Genomic DNA, 17,232 nt, shown 5'->3' on the forward strand with positions numbered 1-17,232 from the left:
TGGCAGGTAGAACTAGAAGCAGCAAGACTTCAATCAAAACGGGTAGTTCAGCCACCGAGAGTACCCAGGGGATGGCTATGGTCCGAGTACAGATGGAAGGGGAACCAGGACGGTGGGCAGAGGCCTCTGTACAGACCGAGGCCATCCCCTCAAAGATGGCTACAGTCTCAACGCAGACAGAAGTAATTGATCAGCCGGACAAAAGCCTTTTGATGGAGCTGAGGAGCCTGAGAGAGGAGGTTCAGCGCTTAAGGAGCATCCGAGACGACGAGACCTTCATCGATGGAGTCATCCAGGAGCTGTCACAGATCACGGAACAGGAACCCGACAAGATCACCCTGGGAACACCCAAAGCATCCAAACCTGCTAACTTGAGACAAACCGTCGGAATGCAGGAAGTTACTGGAGACGCTGACTCCTGGCAGCTAGTGACTTCCTCCACAGGAAAACGCAGAGGACCTAACTCTGTCTCTTTTTCTCACATACAGGGCAGCTCTACATCGACACCTCAACTTGTCCTGAGGAACAGATATCAGTTGCTACAAGAAGGTCCTGAGAACGAAGTACAAGAAGTTGTTCAAGAAGTTGTTCGGCAGACGGTTCCAGCTCCAAAATCAACAGTAAGACCCACCCCAAAGAAGCGCAGAGTAGTGGTCATCGGAGATTCGCTGCTGAGGGGCACCGAGGGACCAATTTGCAGATCAGACCTACAATCAAGAGAGGTCTGCTGTTTGCCAGGGGCCAGGATCCGGGATGTAACCGCTTGCCTTGACAGACTCATCAAGCCCCGAGACCACTTCCCCATGATTCTAATCCACGTTGGAACCAACGACACCGCCAGGAGCACCCCGGACAGCATATCTGAGGACTTCAAAGCCCTGGGGGAGAAGCTGAGGAGGATGGATGCGCAGGTAGTCTTCTCCTCGATTCTCCCAGTGAGGGGCAAGGGCAGAGCCAGAGAGGATCGAATACAGAAGGCGAACGACTGGCTGCGAGGATGGTGCAAGGAGATGAACTTCGGGTTTCTACACCATGGAGAAGCTTTGCAAGGACTACAGGGACACGACGGGCTACACCTGACCGGAAGAGGAAAGAATGTCCTTGGACACCGTCTAGCCCGCCTACTTCACAGGGCTTTAAACTAGGTAAGTCGGGGGAGGGTACAGGCACATACAACATACCTGGCGAACTAAACTGCCAATACTTTTTTGGGGCTGAAGAAAGTAGTCACCATAATTCTGGGTCAGGGACGAGTACGAAAACTTTCGAATCGGGGGTATGTTCATATGACAATTATGGGTCACATTGTAATTTTGGGTCTAGAGGGAGCACACATTGTAATTCTGGGTCCAAGAGGAGTACACATTGTAGTTATGAGTCTAGGGAGAATAAAAACAATGCTAAAGGTGTTCAAGTAGCTCAAGCAGGAACACCCCCACTGAGTCGTAATAAAAATACAACGTGGAGGGCTATGTACGTCAACGCACACAGTTTGGGAAACAAGATCCTGGAATTAGAAACGGAAATAAGGAATGCCGACCTGGATGTGGTGGCAATATCTGAGACCTGGCTCACAGACTCCCACAGGTGGGACATGGTCTTACCAGGTTACAACTTGCTTCGCCGGGACAGGGAGGGCAGAATAGGGGGAGGTGTAGCATTATATACTAAAGATGACATTATGGTCACAAGAATCGCAGATGTCCAGTACACTGGGGAATCCCTTTGGGTTAATTTGGCCAGAGGGAAGGACAAATGCTTGTATCTTGGCGTAATTTACAGACCCCCAAGACAACATGATGACCTGGATATGGAAATAATCAGTGATATAGAAAATATCACCTTGCGTGGGGACACAGTAGTGTTAGGTGACTTCAACATGCCTGATGTGGATTGGGATAAACTTACCTCTGCTTCCGGCAGCAGCAGGAGGCTATTAAATGCTCTGAAGGGAGCTGGTCTCAAGCAACTGGTGTTGGACCCAACAAGGGATCAGGCAATACTGGACCTATTACTTACCAATGGAGAAAGTGTCACAGAGGTCTCGGTGGGCGACACATTGGCCTCCAGTGACCACAACATGGTATGGTTCAATCTTAGGAAAGGTTTCACTAAATCTACCACACTGACCAAGATCCTCAAATTCAAGGACACAAACTTCAAAGAAATGGGAGACTTCGTTCACCAGGCGCTACAAGAACAAGCAGAAACAGATAGCGTGGAAGAAATGTGGTCAACTTTGAAAACCACCATACAGGAAGCGACAAACCGCTATGTTAAATTAATAAGTAAACAACGAAGGAACAATAAGCCGAAGTGGTTCACTACAGAGATTTCGGCCCTTATCAAGGAGAAGAAAAAAGCATTCATCTCTTACAAACAATCAGGGAAACAGGTCTCTAGAGCAGACTACTTGACCAAATCAAAAGCCGTCAAAACGGCAGTCAGGGAGGCTAAGTTTCTCATGGAGGAGTCTCTGGCAAAAAACATCAAGAAGGGAGATAAATCCTTCTTTAGGTATATCAGTGACCGAAGCAAAAACTCAAGCGGGATTGTACGTCTTAGGAAACCAGACGGAGACTATGTGGAAAAGGATTCGGAAAAAGCCCAACTATTAAATGAATACTTCAGCTCAGTCTTCACCCGAGAAGCGCCGGGGCTTGGCCCTCAGCTACAGACAAGGGTTGACTCAGTTGATCCGTTCAGTAGCTTCGAGTTTACGCCAAGCAGTGTCTACAGTGAGCTATCAAGGCTCAAGGTTAACAAGGCAATGGGGCCTGACAACCTACACCCCAGGGTGCTAAGGGAGCTGTGTGATGTCCTGGCGGAGCCACTGTCCAAGCTCTTCAACTTCTCCCTTAGCAAAGGCAGCATTCCGTCGGACTGGAGGACGGCTAACGTCATTCCACTCCACAAGAAAGGCTCCAAGATGGAGACAGCAAACTACAGACCAGTAAGTCTAACATCGATAGTATGCAAACTAATGGAAACTCTGATAAAACACCAATTGGATAAGATCCTAGATGAGGAGAATCTACGGGATCCCCGTCAACATGGATTTACAAAAGGGAGATCGTGCCAATCCAACTTGATCAGCTTCTTTGACTGGGTGACGGGGAAGCTAGATATTGGGGAGTCCCTGGACATCGTGTACCTGGACTTTAGCAAAGCATTTGATAGCGTACCACACCGCAGGTTGCTGAACAAGATGAGTTCTATAGGATTAGGTGACACATTGACGAAATGGGTTGGGAACTGGCTTGGAGGTAGGCTTCAAAGGGTGGTGGTGAACGGCACACCCTCTAAAATGACGGAGGTGATCAGTGGAGTGCCACAGGGCTCGGTCTTGGGCCCAATCCTATTCAACATCTTTATAAGGGACTTGGCAGAAGGGCTTAGGGGTAAAATAACATTATTCGCCGATGACGCCAAACTAAGTAATGTAGTGGGCAAATGCACAATAGATGATGTTTCAATGCCCGACAACATGATGCACGACCTACTCCTACTGGAGCGCTGGTCTAGGTCCTGGCAACTCAGCTTCAATGCCAAAAAATGCAAAGTTATGCACCTAGGCAGTCAAAATCCATGCAAGACTTACACCCTAAATGGCGAGATCCTTACAAGAACTGAAGCAGAACGTGACCTAGGGGTGATCGTCAGTGAGGACATGAAGGCTGCCAATCAAGTGGAGCAAGCTTCATCCAAAGCAAGACAAGTCATGGGTTGCATACGCAGAGGCTTCGTCAGCCGAAAGCCGGAAGTCATTATGCCATTGTATAGATCCATGGTGAGGCCCCACCTGGAATACTGTGTGCAATTCTGGAGACCGCATTATCGTAAGGATGTGCTGAGACTGGAGTCGGTTCAGAGAATGGCCACTCGGATGGTCTCAGGACTCAAGGATCTCCCATACGAGGAACGGTTAAACAAATTGCAGCTATACTCACTCGAGGAGCGCAGAGAGAGGGGGGACATGATCGAGACGTTCAAGTATCTCTCGGGCCGCATAGAGACGGAGGAAGATATCTTCCTCTTCAAGGGTCCCACGACAACAAGAGGGCATCCGTGGAAAATTAGGGGAGGGAAACTACGAGCTGACACCAGGAAATTCTTTTTCACAGAAAGGGTGGTTGATCGCTGGAATAGTCTTCCACTACATGTGATCGAGGCCAGCAGCGTGCCTGATTTTAAGGCCAGATGGGATCGTCACGTGGGATCTATTCACAGGGCAAAAGAAGAGGAGGGATCTATTCACAGGGCAATGGTAGGGGAGGGACATTAGGGTGGGCAGACTGGATGGGCCTTGGCCCTTATCTGCCGTCTATTTCTATGTTTCTATGTTTCTATGTTTCTATGAACATAAGCAATGCCTCCGCTGGGTCAGACCTGAGGTCCATCGTGCTCAGCAGTCCGTTCACACGGTGGCCCAACAGGTCCGGGACCTGTGCAGTAATCCTCTATCTATACCCCTCTATCCCCTTTTCCAGCAGGAAATTGTCCAATCCTTTCTTAAACCCAAGTACCGTACTCTGCCCTCTGGAAGCGCATTCCAGGTGTCCATCACACGTTGTGTAAAGAAGAACTTCCTAGCATTTGTTTTGAATCTGTCCCCTTCCAACTTTTCCGAATGCCCTCTTGTTCTTTTATTATTCGAAAGTTTGAAGAATCTTTCCCTCTCTACTCTCTCTATGCCCTTCATGATCTTGTAAGTCTCTATCATGTCCCCTCTAAGTCTCCCCTTTTCCAGGGAAAAGAGCCCCAGTTTCTCCAATCTTTCTCTCTCTCTCTTTCTCTCTCTCTTTCTTTCTATCTCTCTCTCTATTTCTGTCTCTCTCCCTTTCTCTCTCTCTCTCTCTTTCTCTCTCTCTATATTTTTCTCTGTCTCCCTTTCTTTCTGTCCCTCTCTACTCTCTCTATGCCCTTCATGATCTTGTAAGTCTCTATCATGTCCCCTCTAAGTCTCCCCTTTTCCAGGGAAAAGAGCCCCAGTTTCTCCAATCTTTCTCTCTCTCTCTTTCTCTCTCTCCCTTTCTCTCTCTCTTTCTTTCTATCTCTCTCTCTATTTCTGTCTCTCTCCCTTTCTCTCTCTCTCTCTCTTTCTCTCTCTCTATATTTTTCTCTGTCTCCCTTTCTTTCTGTCCCTCTCTACTCTCTCTATGCCCTTCATGATCTTGTAAGTCTCTATCATATCCCCTCTAAGTCTCCTCTTCTCCAGGGAAAAGAGACCCAGTTTCTCCAATCTCTCAGTGTATGAAAGGTTTTCCATCCCTTTTATCAGCAAAGCAGTTCCTGGACTTCTTCCCCACCCCCACCCTTCTGGTCTCACTTGGAAGAGATTAGAGATGCTTCAAGCGCACCTTGCCCTGGGCCTTGCAGATATTAAAAACGTAAGAATAGCCTTACTGGGTCAGACCAATGGTCCATCAAGCCCAGTAGCCCATTCTCACAGTGGCCAATCCAGGTCCCTAGTAACTGGCCAAAACCCAAGGAGAAGCAACATTCCATTCTGAATCCTAAAGAATAGCAAGATTCCGGAACCCCAAAGTAACATAGTAACATAGTAGATGACGGCAGATAAAGACCCGAATGGTCCATCCAGTCTGCCCAACCTGATTCAATTTAAAAATTTTTTTTTTTTTTTTTGATTCCAGAACCCCAAAGAGTAGCAAAATTCCATTCTGAATCCTAAAGAATAGCAAGATTCCGGAATCCCAAAGAGTAACAAAAGATTCCGGAACCCCAAAGAGTAGCAACATTCAATTCTGAATCCTAAAGAATAGCAAGATTCCGGAATCCCAAAGAGTAACAAAAGATTCTGAAATCCCAAAGAGGAGCAACATTCCGTTCTGAATCCTAAAGAATTGCAAGATTTTGGAATCCCAAAGAATAACAAAAGATTCCGGAATCCCAAAGAGTAACAAAAGATTCCAGAACCCCAAAGAGTAACAAAAGATTCCAGAACCCCAAAGAGTAACAAAAGATTCCGGAATCCCAAAGAGTAACAAAAGATTCCAGAATCCCAAAGAGTAACAAAATATTCCAGAACCCCAAAGAGTACCAAAAGATTCCGGAATCCCCAGAGTAGCAACATTCCATGCTACCAATCCAGGGCAAGCAGTGACTTCACCTATGTCTTTCTCAATAACAGACTATGGCCTTTTCCTCCAGCAGCTTGTCCAAACCTTTCTTAAAACCATCTACGCTATCTGCTCTTACAACCTCTGGGAATGCATTCCAGAGCTTAACTATTCTTCTAGTGGTTTTAAAAGTAATTCCCTGTAACTTCATCGAGGGCCCCCTAGTCTTTGCAATTTTTGACGGAGTGAAAAATCAATCCACTTTAACCCGTTCTACTCCACTCAGGATTTTGTAGGCTTCCATCACATCATCCCTCAGCCATCTCTTTTCCCTTAGAATGGGGGAGGGGGCTGGTTGATCGCACTGACTGAGTATTCGATATCTTGTTTGTACTGTTTATTTTGCTCTTGATATCCAGTGATCAATACAAACTGTGCAATGGTTAAGGGGCGTGAAATGTGTAGAAAGTTGGTGGTGTCATATGCATTCATTTCTATGGTTGTGCATCGTTGTATTCTGTTTGTACTGTTGTATCACCAATAAAAATGGTTTGAATCTAAACAATGGGGCAAAGAGAATATGAGAGGGGCAGCAGGATGGGGTTGTATGCAAAAAAATGCTGGGGGAAGCGAGGGAGGTCAGCAGAACGACAAAAGCGCAAGCAGAGAGAAAAGCAGCCACGGTGATAAAGCAAAGTGTCAAGTCCATTTTGCAGGTATGTCAGCAAAAGTAAGAACTGCAGAGGAAGGTTTCCAAAAGCGAGCGCGAGAAAGGGTCAAGGAAAAGGCGTAACAGCTGATCAAACACAGCGTTCGCTGGGCTGCATTTGGTCATCTGTTTGACACCGTATCTATGGAAGAAAATGGAGAGGACAGTGATACTGGCCTTATGAACCCCGGAATATCTGGGGAGCTCCGAGAGGTTCCGGAAGCTCAGTCGGTTTTTGGAGGCAAAACCAGTTTCAGAAGACTGGTGCAGGGCACATGCTGTTCCACTCTTTAAAAGTGGCGATAGAAGGGAGGTTAACGGCTACCGACCCGTCAGCCCGGCCTCAGCCACCGACAAATTAATGGAGTCAGTTCTAAAGAAAGGGACATTGGAATATGTGGGATCCAGGGCCAGATTTTCCTATAGGCTAACTAGGCTTCAGCCTAGGGCCTCAAGATCAAGAGGGGCCTACATTCAAATTGTTAGCAAAATTAAAATTACACTATTCTAAAAACAGTGAACACTAAAACACTGAACCGAAAATAAGGAGAAATTCTATGCTTCAGGATCAGAACTGGCTCCGGCCGCAACGGGGCGCCGACTCGGCTTCTCCCTTTCTTTTTCTCGCCCTGGGAGGAGGATCGGGGAGGGAAAGAAGTCAGTCCGGAAACTGCTGGGCAAAGCCCAGCCCCGCTGGGAGAGAGGCAAAACGTGGATTCGTCAGGACAGGGCGGCCCAGACTGGCATCGGGGCGGGGTGTGGGGGGGTTCAGTGGAAGGGGGATGGGAGGCAGGTGGGCATCGGAGAGGGGGTGAGGTGAGGAAGGATGCACTGGGGGCACTATGGACATAGGAAGGGGCAATGTTGTGTGTTATGTTTGATTAGTTATTGATACAAGTACTATATATGGTGCTGAGAATAAATGTCCAAATAAGTGTTCTCGACGTTTTTTTATTTGTTATCCGTGTCACATTTTTTATAAAGGTTAGTACCAATAACAACATGTTTCATTTAACATATTGATATATATCACAGTAATGATGTATTTTATTATCTCTCATGTAATTTACAAACTTAAAAATGGGAGGTGAAAGGGCCTCTTTTCATCGAAATCCGGCCCTGGTGGGATCACTGTATATTAAGCATGCACAGTGTTGGTCCCTGCTCGAAAGAGCTTACAATCTAATTATGAAAGACACACTGGACAAAAATGGTGAATCAATTTAAGCAAAGGGAGAAGAGGCAGAGCGGGAAGGGGGATACAGAACGGCAAACAAATGGGTAGGGTTAAGGCTTAAACGCAGGCCTTCAGCCTGGACTTGAGACGGAGCCCGACGTATCAAGCCAGCCAGGTTGTTCCAGGCATACGACGCAGCAAGGCAGAAGGGACGGGCTCGGGAGCTGGCTTTAGAGGAGACGGGTACAGGCAAGAGAGACCCAATGAACGGAGGCCAGCAATTTCTTCGCTCAGGTCACCGGGGACGTGTGGAGGGTGGGGTGGGGTATACCTGCATTTCAGCAAATAATTGTGCCACTATCCCATATCAGAGGCTCATTAATAAACCGAGCAGCTGCGGGTGGGAATTCGAGGAGAGAGGAGAGTCAGGGATGGCTCTGAAGGCCTCTTCTAGTCAATATTTCCAGATGTGATGCGACTTGGATTGGCCACTGTGGAAACAGGATACCGGGCTAGATGGACCACTGGTCTGAGCCGGCCAGGAAGGGTTTGGCTTCTTTCTGGCAGATTCTGGAGTGATCAAGCGCTTGGCCGCAGCTATGCAATGTACAAAAAAAACAACAAAGCGTTGTGTCACGGATCTGGGGGAGGGGAGGGGGAGATGCTAATGGGTATCAATCAAGTTCCTTGAGAACGGCCTCTAGGACAATGAATCGGAGACTGAGCTCATCCTCCATAGCAGTGAGGCTCATCAGTGCTGTGTTGTGCGAAAAAGGCAGAGGGATGCTGGGTTGCAGGAGAAGGAGAGGGGCAACATCTCACCTGGCAAACAGTGCCCTGTCCTGCCTGGTGGTCCAGAGAGAAAGGAGCAGAACCACTTGGAATAGGAGGGGGGGAGGGGGAGGGGGCTGCCGGTATGCGCTGCGTTGCAGTGGCTTTGTGCAGGTGGCATGCAAGAGAGATTTGTGCCATTCCTCCCCCATCCCGGCTTAGCGTGTTGCATGCATGCATCCCTCGCAATGCACAGCCCCCCCCCCCCCCGGGGGCTCCAACAACAGGGCTTGTCAGAGGAGCTGGGCGCACTGACAGCTCCAGGGACCAGCCTGTCATGGCAGCCACAGCGGAGGATGCCCTTCTGGGTGGCAGCAGAGCCCGATCGGCTGAGCTCACCGGAGCGCCCTCTCCCCGCCCTGCTCTTACCTGGGTCGGGAGCGGGGCTGCCGCGCCGTGCCCGGGTCGCTCTCGGTAGAACGCCTGCTCTGCGCACCGGCCGCCGCCGGGAGGGGGGAAGGGCGGAGCGGCAGGCGCAGTCCCGGGGCTGGGGGAGGGGCGGAGAGAGGCCACGCCTGCCCGGGGAGGGCGAGAGGGAGGTGCGCGCGGAGAGAAGCTGCAGGGAGAGATCAAGGGGGGGGGGCTCCGAGATCTGGCAGGGAGGAAGGCCAGACGCAGGTGAGATCGGAGAGTGGTCGATGGGAGGGAGTGAAATGCTGAACCCGATTGCGCAGAGGGAGGGATAAGGGAGGAAAGAGAGATGCCAGGCCATGGGGAAGCAAAGGAGGTAGGGAGGAAAAGGAAGGACAGCAGAAGCCAGAGCATGGAGGGAGAGGGGGAGAGATCCCGGAGTATGGGAGAGAGAGAAGGGAAGAACACAGAGAAGCCATACCTGGGGGAAAGGAGGGAGGGAAAGGAAGGAAAGGCGATGCCAGAACATGGCAGGGGGAGGGGAGAAGAGAGTCCCAGAGTATGGGAGAGAGGGGAGGGAAGAGCACAGAGAAGCCAGGCCTGAGGAAAGGAGGGAGGGAATGGAAGGAGAGGAGATGCCACAGCATGAGGGGGAGAGGATAGAAGGAGACAGAGATGCTAGATCAGGGGGAGAGGAGGGAGTCCCAAAGTATGGAAGAGAGGTAAGGGAAGAACACAGAGAAACCAGACCTGGGAGAAAGGAGGGAAGGAAAGGAAGGAGAGGAGATGCCAGAACATGGCAGGGGGAGGAGAGAAGAGAGTCCCAGAGTATGGGAGAGAGGGGAGGGAAGAGCACAGAGAAGCCGGACCTGGGGAACAGGAGGGAGGGGAAGGAAGGGGAGGAGATGCCAGAGCATGGAGGAGGAGGGGGAGATGGAAAGGAAGGAGAGAAGAGAGTCCCAGCGTATAGAAGAGAGGGAAGGGAAGAACACAGAGAAGGCAGACCTGGGGGAAAGGAGGGAGCGTAGATGCCGGACCAGGGGGAGAGGAAGGATGGACAGAGGAAAAGGAAGGAGAGGACAGAGATGCCAGAGTATTGGGGGGGAGGGAAATGAAAGAGACAGAGATGCCGGACAAGGGGGAAAGGAAGGAGGGAGGCAAAGGAAGGAGAGGAGATTCCAGAGCATAGCAGGGGAGGGAGAAATGGAAGGGAAGGAGAGGAGAAAGATGCCCAGGCATGTGAGAAGGAAGGGAAGGAGACAGAGATGCCAGACCACGGGGTGGGGTGGAAAGGAAGAAAAGAAAGGAGGAGAAGAGATATGCTAGAGCATAGGGGAGGGAGTGAAGACAGAAAAATGGAGAGGGACTGAAAAGAACCATGTACAAAGCATCGAAGGGGCACAGGATAGACAGTTTATGGAAGGGATATAGAAAGAGGGAAGATGCCATATAGAAGGGAAAGAGGGCAGACACATAATGGAAGGGACAGAGAAGGTGGACAGTGGATGGAAGGGGCCTCTGAGCCTGCGTGGAACTGTGTGACATTATCCATGCATGCTCAGGGCCCTCCAGATGGGACCAGAGCTTTCCAAAACCAGGACAAACTGCCGAGTTTTGGAAAGTCCATTCGGGCACCCAGACAGGTTTCCCCAGACGTTTGGTAACCCAAAGTATTCTGCACGTCCAAGATTGTGGTTCACATAAACATTTGGGTCTAAGCTGGCACAGGAGGAGGAAATGATCCGCTGTGCAGTGGCTCTATTCCTCCCTTCCACCCCGTGAGCTCTGCTCAGCTGGCAAGTCCCTCCTATCTGTGCCCTTCTCTTCAACTGCCAACTGCAGATCTCATCCCATCTAAGTTGCTACATTGTATGCTTGGAACAAGCTGCCCAAATCCCTATGGCGGCTCAGTCTCTGGCAGTGTTCAAGGCCCAGTTAAAAGCCCACCTCTTTGAGAGTGCTTTTGACCTCCTACCTGAGGTTCTGTATCCCCAACCCTATATGTCATGTGTGTCCAAGTTAGATTATAAGCTCTTCTGAGCAGGGACCGTCAGCCCACCTCTAAGAGAGTGCTTTTGACTCCTAACTCCTCTCGCCTTGGGTTCTGCATCCCCAACCCTAAGTGTCATGTCTGTCTGTCCAAGTTAGACTGTAAGCTCTTCTGAGCAGGGACAATCTATAAATGTCATCCCACCTCTAAGAGGGTGCTTTTAACTCCTACCTCCTCTCACCTTGGGTACTGCATTCCCAACCCTATATGTCATGTCTGTCCAAGTTAGAATGTAAGATCTTCTGAGCAGGGACCATCTCTAAATGTCAGACCACCTCTAAGAGATTGCTTTCGACTCCTAACTCCCTTCATCTTGGGTTCTGCATCCCCAACCCTATATGTCATGTCTGCCTGTCCAAGTTTGAATGTAAGCTCCTCCAAGCAGGGACCGTCTATAAATGTCAGCCCACCTCTTTGAAAGTGCTTTTGACTCCGAACTCCCCTCACCTTGGGTTCTACATCCCCAACCCTATATGTCATGTCTGTCTGTCCAAGTTAGATTGTAAGCTCTTCTGAGCAGGGACCGTCTATAAATGTCAGCCCACCTCTTTGAGAGTGCTTTTGACTCCGAACTCCCCTCACCTTGGGTTCTACATCCCCAACCCTATATGTCATGTCTGTCTGTCCAAGTTAGATTGTAAGCTCTTCTGAGCAGGGACCGTCTATAAATGTCAGCCCACCTCTAGGAGAGTGCTTTTGACTCCTAACTCCTCTCACCTTGGGTTCTGCATCCCCAACCCTATAGTCATGTCTGTCCAAGTTGGTTCATAGATAAGTCGGCGGAAGACAAAGGCGCGTGCCGACAACTGAGCGCAAGACGGAGGCGCGCGCCGAAGAAAATTACAGTTTTTAGGGGTTCCGACGGGGGTTTTTGTTAGGAGCCCCCCCAGTTTACTTAATAGAGATCGCGCCGGCGTTGGGGGGGGTTGGGGGGTTGTAACCCTCCACATTTTACTGTAAACTTAACTTTTTCCCTAAAAACAGGGAAAAAGTGAAGTTTTCAGTAAAATGTGGGGGGTTACAACCCCCCACAACACCCCCACTATGCGGCGTGATCTCTATTAAGTAAAGTGTGAGGGGGGGTTCCCCCAACGCCTCCCCCCTCCCGTCGGAGCCGTAAAAACAGTAATTTTGTGCGGCGCGCACCTCCACACTGCGCTCAATTGTCTGCGCGCGCCTTTGTCCCGGCGCACTTTTGACCTGACACCGTCCAAGTTAGATTGTAAGCTCTTCTGAGCAGGGACCATCTATAAATGTCATCCCACCTCTAAGAGGGTGCCTGTGACTCCTATCTCCTCTCACCTTGGGTTCTGCATCCCCAACCCTATATGTCATGTCTGTCTGTCCATTTAGATTGTAAGCTCTTCCGAGCAGGGACCGTCTATAAATGCCAGCCCAACTCTGAAAGTGCTTTTGACTCCTAACTCCTCTCACCTTGGGTTCTGCATCTCCAACCCTATATGTCATGTCTGTCTGTCCAAGTTAGATTGTAAGCTCTTCCGAGCAGGGACTGCCTTTCATCGCTATATAAGTGACAAGTCGTAGTACGAGTAGTTCTACTGCTGGTGTCTGCACTAAGCGCTGGGTGCTGAAATGTTTTGTTTGATTTGTTTAATTGTATGTGATGTAATAGTATGTAAGTATGTTTTGGAACCCGCTTTGCATAAGCCAGTAAACGATAAATTCTGCGCGGCATGTGCAGAATTGTCTGCGTCTTGAGGGAGCGTGGAATTCCACCAGGAGTAATTTCCATTTGCAGCCCTTATGCGGCTAGAATTGGGTTGACAATCTGTCCTATCTAATATTAAAGGGTTGGAGGGTGACAGAATTATCCGGATAAACCCTACCTTTAATGTCCACCTGCTCTTAAATGTATAGCAGAGGCCGGTGACCGTACAATACATATATCAAGTTTATTAGGATTTTATATACCACCTATCAAAGTTATCTAAGCGGTTTTTACAATCAGGTACTCAAGCGTTTTCCCTGGCTCACAATCTATCTAATGTACCTGGGGCTACGGAGGACTGAGTGACTTGCCCAGAGTCACAAGGAGCAGCCCGGGGTTTGAACCCACAACCCCAGGGTGCAGAGGCTGTAGCTTCAATCATATGTGTGGCAGAACTAAATATGCATATTAATTTAAACGCTGCCGCTGTGTAATAGCCCCGTTAATTATGTTATATCACAGTCGTTGCATAATCTGAAGCTCTGCACAGAATGGAACTGGTATGTTTCGCAGAGCCTCACCCTTGGCATCTGGGCGTGGTACCCTGTGTGTGGTGCTTGTTACAGCCTCTGCTCGGCAACATCCCTCTGTGCGTGAGGAATATTCCACAGCTTAAGCCCAAGTTGAAAAGTTTGGTTTGAAGTGAGGTAGATGCCCGCAATTCTGGTGGACATTCCCATCTTGTTTTGGAAGGAATTAGAGAAGGGAGCTGGAGCTTTTTTTGGTGGGGGAAGCCGCTGACAATGGAGTGATGAGAGAGCACCAGAGGTTTTCTCTTTTCATGGCTATGTACAGTACAGTGGCGTTCCTGGCTTGGTTGCCATTTGAGACAGAGCACCCCCTCCAGGCAGTGGAGAGGGGGTGCATGGAGCGGTCACAGGCCCACGGTCTGCATGCATGCATCTATCGGCTCTGTGGGTCCCCTGCCCCACACAGGAAGTTGCTGTTAGAGGGGGCAGGAGGGCCAGCGGAACCAAAGGCCACATTTATGTGGTCTGTGGCTTCTCCGAGCACCCCCTTACTGGCTGCACCCGGGGCAGAGCGCACCCACCGCCCTCCCGTTAGTACGCCACTGCCAGTCTAGATTGACCTCAACAGTGAGGAAAGTTTGACAGCAGAGTAGTTCTAGGGGGACTCTGGTGATGGTGTTCCAGGTGTCAGCAGCTGCAGGGAGCAGCAGAAGTTTGAAGGGACCCAGTGGGGGCCTTCCAGAAAGAGCCAAGCTCCAAGAACTGGGTTTTGAGCCCTTAGGGCCTTTTACTAAGCTTCATGAAGCTTAATGCAGGAAAAATGGCCCAACGCAGGACGCACAAAAGCATTCTGAGTGAATTTTGTCATTTGCGTACACTAAGCCCAAAGTACTGATACTTTCGAGGGGGCCTGTCGGGGCGGAGAATGAGTGTGGAGGGGATGTGCCGGGATGGTTTAGATGAGCTGGAGTAAGCTTCGACGGAGACTCCAGTAGATGCATAACACCATGCAGAGCTCTGGGATTCTGACCCAGAGATATCTAAGAAAAAGAACAATTTAAATTAAATCATTAAATTATGGAGAGTGTATGTTTCGGCAGGCTGGATGGACATAAGAACATCAGAATAGCTTTACTGGGTCAGACCAAGCCCAGTAGCCCGTTCTCACGGTGGTCAATCCAGGTCCCTAGTACCTGGCCAAAACCCAAGGAGTAGCAACGTTCGAGAACCCCAAAGAGTAACAAAAGATTCAAGAACCCCAAAGAGTAGCAACATTCCATTCAGAATCCTAAAAGAATTGCAAGATTCCAGAACCCCAAAGAGTAACAAAAGATTCCGGAGCCCCAAAGAGTAGCAACATTCCATGCCACCGATCCAGGGCAAGCAATGGCTTCCCCCGTGTCTTTCTCAATAACAGACTATGGACTTTTCCTCCAGGAACTTGTCCAAACCTTTCTTAAAACCATCCGGATCTTTATCTGCCGTCATTTACTACTTTACTATGTTATTCCTCTGTTGTGCTAAAATTACTGGCATGCTAACTGGTATCCATAACACGGGAGGTGATACGTGCTCCCAGTTAACTATTTTACATGGCCTCGTGCTAATTCTAACAGAAATTCAGCTATGTTAGAAATAGGCTTAGCACGCAGGAAAGTCCTTTATGAAGGCGTGCTAAGCTCATCTATAAGTTCCCCTGGAGAGGTTATCGGGACCCAGAGAATGCCTCTCACCGAACATCTTGAGGAGTCCAGATTGTGGTGCAAGACCAAACCCCGCTTTGATGAGAAAACTGAGTATTTGCTGTTTCGGTGAGTGGGGATGTGAAATATTTTCCCCTGGTGACTTTCTCCAGTGGCACCAACGACTTTTTGCTTAGGGATTTTGGGATTCAGCAGAATTAGAAAACGTATGAAAAAGGGCAAACCAAAATGATTAAGGGAATGAAAACAACCTCGTTATGAGGAAAAGTTAGAGCTCTTCCATTTGAGGAAGAGACAACTAAGGATAAATATGATAGTGGAGATGATTGGAAAATCTTTTTTTTTTGTCCCATTATTTTTTAAAATCATTTTTCAATAACATTTCAGAAAGGTAAAGTTAGGCAGAAAATAAAATACAATAGAAATTATAATCTACTATCACAATATAGCTTAAGTTTAACTCAAGTCCTCAATAACAAGAATATAACAACAAAATAAAGGCAAAAGCTAGTTGAGAAGGAAATCAAAGAGTCTAAGAGGACTCGTATTTCCCCTCCTTTGTTCAGGTGAGCCGCTGACAAGAAGGTTGTCAGTTGGCTGGGATCAAAGAAAACATATTTTTGCATTTGATACAATATCACACATTTACATGGGTGACGAAGGAAAAAGGTCGCCCCAAAAGCGATAACACCTGGCTTTAATAACAAAAATTCACCTCAACATTTTTGTGTATCTCGTGACAGATCTGGAAACATTTGTATTTTATACCCAAGAAATTCTTTCTGTTTATTTTTGAAGAAAAGTCTTAATAGCCAGTTCTTGCTGGCGTTGCGACCTCCCTGTCCGAGAGTTCCAAGCAATTGTTGATCATCTTCCTTTAGATTTTCTTCCCTTTGAAGAGGTAAATAGTACACTTGGGTGAATGGCGGTAAGAGTTCCTCTGAAATTTCTAACACCTCCGTCATATAACGCTTCAACATGTCTTTAGGAGTTACTGCCGCCACTCTAGGAAAAATGAATTAGTCTAAGATTGTTGTTACGAGAAAAATGTTCTAAAGACTCCAATTTTCTCCTTAAGTTAATATTATCTCTCACCAGTGTGTCTGTGATTTGTTTAGAAACTTTCGTTTCTTGGGAAACGTTCAATGTTGAATTTTTCAGATCTTGTAAATCAACTTTAATATTCTTAATTTCATTTTCTAGCTGAGACAGCTGGGGGTTAATTGTTTTAGCTAGATCCGCCACAAGGTCCCAAATGGCCTCAAGAGTTACCTCTTGGAGTTTCTTTAATGTAAAGGACATTTTTTTAGAAGAATCAATATTCTCACCTCCTGGCTATGGCTCTCCTGCTCACGGATAAACCATGTTGCTGGCAAGTCCCCAGATTCCGAAGGAGTCCCCTGTAGATACAGGGGGTCCAGCTCCATGCTCCCCTCTATGTTCCCATTGGCCTCCGGGGAGAGTCGCTCACCGCCTTCCGATGGCTCCTCGACCTGCGGGGAGCTGGTAATCTGGGGAGGAGGGGGAGACACTCCGGCTTCGGGGCTCAAGGTGGTTTCCAAGCCCAGGGAGAACGCCTCCATCTCGCCCCCAGCGCATCTCCAGCGGGCGTGCCGACGCTCCCGTGATAGCCTGCATTCGGCGCAGAAGCTCGTCGATATTGCCGAGACCGGCTGGGCCCAAACGCCGTGAGGCTCCAGCGGTGCTACGGCCTCTCCACTTCGGCATACTGCAGGCAATTTTTAAAAAGAAAGAAGCGATGGTAGGCAAGCACTCTGAAGTGAAGCGCTCAGCTAACCAATCAATCCGCCATCTTGGATAGAACTCTATTGGAAAATCTTAATCAAGTTTTCTGTTCGTCCTTTACCTGTTCAGTTCAGGGTCTGAAGTGAGTTTGGTTAGAGGAATGAGTATTGAAATGTCATCTGCGTAAACATAAAATTTTACTTGTAAACTATGTAATAAAGGTGCCAGGTAAACATTAAATCACTCCCTGTTCTGATCGGTCGTTCTAGGGAGTGGATCTGTCCTGTGGCTGCAGTTTTGGATCAGGGTCATTTTTGCCTAAATCTAGCCGGAACCAGACACTGCAAAAAGCATGGGCTTGCCCTTTCTCCTTCTTTCATAACGTG

The 17,232-nt window shown here is 48.5% G+C and overlaps 1 protein-coding gene across 3 annotated transcripts in view; it reads right to left on the reverse strand.

Annotated features, from left to right (window-relative positions):
* Positions 1-9,251, reverse strand: part of RUSC2 (RUN and SH3 domain containing 2) — an 84,643-nt gene extending 75,392 nt beyond the window's left edge. For 2 of the 3 annotated variants that reach the window (XM_033935894.1, XM_033935875.1), the window contains exon 1: positions 9,167-9,251. The gene's annotated coding sequence lies outside the window, so the exon portion shown is untranslated. Of the gene's footprint in view, positions 1-8,788; positions 8,810-9,166 lie in introns of those variants that run through there. The other variant, XM_033935884.1, reaches the window with a different exon arrangement.
* Between the last annotated feature and the right edge of the window lie 7,981 nt (positions 9,252-17,232).

The sequence above is a fragment of the Geotrypetes seraphini genome, chromosome 1 (genome assembly GCF_902459505.1).
Source record: "Geotrypetes seraphini chromosome 1, aGeoSer1.1, whole genome shotgun sequence".
Classification (NCBI taxonomy): Eukaryota; Metazoa; Chordata; class Amphibia; order Gymnophiona; family Dermophiidae; genus Geotrypetes; species Geotrypetes seraphini.